The sequence below is a fragment of the Puccinia triticina genome, chromosome 5A, assembly GCF_026914185.1.
Source record: "Puccinia triticina chromosome 5A, complete sequence".
Classification (NCBI taxonomy): domain Eukaryota; kingdom Fungi; phylum Basidiomycota; class Pucciniomycetes; order Pucciniales; family Pucciniaceae; genus Puccinia; species Puccinia triticina.
In genome coordinates this window covers 3,559,727-3,562,463 of record NC_070562.1, presented here as the reverse complement: position 1 = coordinate 3,562,463, position 2,737 = coordinate 3,559,727, and positions in this window count along the sequence as shown.

Genomic DNA, 2,737 nt, shown 5'->3' with positions numbered 1-2,737 from the left:
CTTTTTTTGTTACATGTACCAGGGTTCCAAAAAATTGAGGGAACATTTAAACATGCATGAGAAGCTTCCTTTGAAATTTTTGAGAGAAAAAAATAGGTACGTGGCGGGTACGTGGTGTGCTTAGTGGAAAAATGACTGCTACAGGTATAACTTTTTTGTTACACATTTAAAGAGTCTAAAAATTTCAAAAATGTTTCTATGGTGTATATTCTGTGCGCCATTAAATTTATAACAATGGGGTAAACACCAAACATGAGATATAGGGGGGCCGGGCAGCCTTAATAGGAACAATCTGCCTAATTATTGAATGTTTTTTTTGATAAATTTCCCAGAAGTCTAAGGACTTAAGGGGTTACATAATGATGCATATTCTCTGCGCTCTGAAACCTTTGGCAATATTGGTACCTCAGAACATGAAATATAAGGGGTGTGTGGTAGTCATATTGCCTTACTGCGCACCCCTTATATCTGATGTTCTGAGGTACCAATATTGCCAAAAGTTTCAGAGAGCAGAGAATATGCATCATTCTATAACCCCTGCAGTTCTTAGACTTCTGGGAAATTTATCAAAAAAGATATTCAATAATTAGCCAGATTGTTCCTATTAAGGCTGCCCGGCCCCCCTATATCTCATGTTTGGTGTTTACCCCATTGCTATAAATTTGATGGCGCACAGAATATACACCATAGAAACATTTTTGAAATTTTTAGACTCTTTAAATGTGTAACAAAAAAGTTATACCTGTAGCAGTCATTTTTCCACTAAGCACACCACATACCCGCCACATACCTATTTTTTTCTCTCAAAAATTTCAAAGGAAGCTTCTAATGCATGTTTAAATGTTCCCTCAATTTTTTGGAACCCTGGTACATGTAACAAAAAAGATATTCCCTTAGTACACACTTGGGAAAAGGGGGTATGCAAAAAATTAATTAAACCATTTAAAGTTGCTTTTTTGGAATTTTGAATGTATCATAATTCTTTTCAGGATTTTAGATGAATTTTAAGCCTATTTGCGTTGCGTAGAAATGAGTAGAAAAAAACCGGGTACGCACGCGGAAAAGGGGGTACGCAAAAACCGGGTACAAACGCGGAAAAACCGGGTACGTTTAGTAACCCCCAAAATCATAAAATCATAAAACTTTCAAGTGATGATTTCATATGTACCATTCTAGAAATGTTGCTCTAATTTGAGTGCTTGGGTGCAACATATTTTTTTCAGCTTAGAATTTTATGATTTTATGGTTTTATGATTTATGCATGCATAAATCATAAATTCATAAACTGTTCTTTGCAGGGGATTGCGCGGGTTTGATTATGTAATCCCCCTGAAAAAGATTTATGAATTTATGATTTATGCATGCATAAATCAACTTTGAACACCATAAATGATAATCCTTCCACAACCATAATCACATCATTCTGCTGTTCCAGGTTTATCACCACAACAAAAGTAATCCTACATTTCTTTCATAATTTATATTAATTCCGGTGTATGTTGTCTTCATGGACATAGTTTAGAAACTACTCCAGAGTCATGAATAACACTGCCCGTCTTTAATTGAATTTCTTTTCTATTATCTTATTTTTGGCTGTGGCCTCTTGCCATTGGGGGCCCATGGGCAACCCAAGAATTTGGTCTGGGAAAACTTTTTGATAAAACTGACCCAGCCCAACCCACCCAATATGATTGTGGCCAACTTGGGCCAAACCTTGGTCAGTGCAAGCACACCCAATTTCCATCCCTACACTTCTACAATGAAGTGTGCTTTGGCACACTCCTGGTGAAAGAATGTGCTTTGGCATGCTCATAAGAATGGAGTGTGCTTTGGCACACTCCTACAACAGAGTGGAGGACTTGCTGTCAATATGGAAACTCAGATTTTTCCAGATTTTGCGGGGAAATCTGGGCTCCATCATCCCAAATCCTAGATCTGCCTAGATTTCCCTGCAAAATCTGGGAAAATCTGGGTTTCCAGATTGGAGGGAAGTCCTCCAGTGTGCTTTGTGTGAACTGACAGTGGTAGGATTACCGGGCATTGATGTGACGACCCAACATCAATGTGACATGGGATCCATTCAATCATGCAAAGGATGCATGATTTCTTGCCTCTTGTCCACTCCTTGCAGCCAACGGTGGGCCGCTACGCTACACTACGCTACAGGGCCACTTAGCGTTAGCGTAGCGGCAAAAAGCGCCCGCCCATTTTGAGTAGCGTTAGCGCGCTGTTAGCGCCGCTACGCTGCGCTACGTTTCAGCGGCGCTAACAGCGCGCCAATTGTCTGTTAGTGTTAGCGCGCCGCTACAGTCACTACGCTACGCTGCGCTGCGCTACAGCGCCTTTAGCAGAAACAAAGGCCTTTTTTTCAGCTAAAAGTAGTGTGGCGCACCGTAGCGCGCGATCTTTTGCGCCCTGCGTGTGTAGCGTTAGCGCAATTGCGCGCATCTGCGCTAACGCTACGCTAACAGCTAAATTAGCTGCGCACCCTTTGCGCGTAGCGTTAGCGCAGAAAGGCGCAATTCCGCTAACGCTACGCTAAAATTTAGCGGAATTCCGCTACGCTACGCCACGCTAACGCTACAGTTAGCGTAGCTGGCCCACCGTTGTTGCAGCTGAACGCTGCCCAAAGCTTTCCACACATTGAATTACACACATAAAAACAGAGCAGCTTAAATGACCTATCAGCGTACCCAACAAGGATATGATGTCTTGGCAGCACCAGGAATAGCACAGA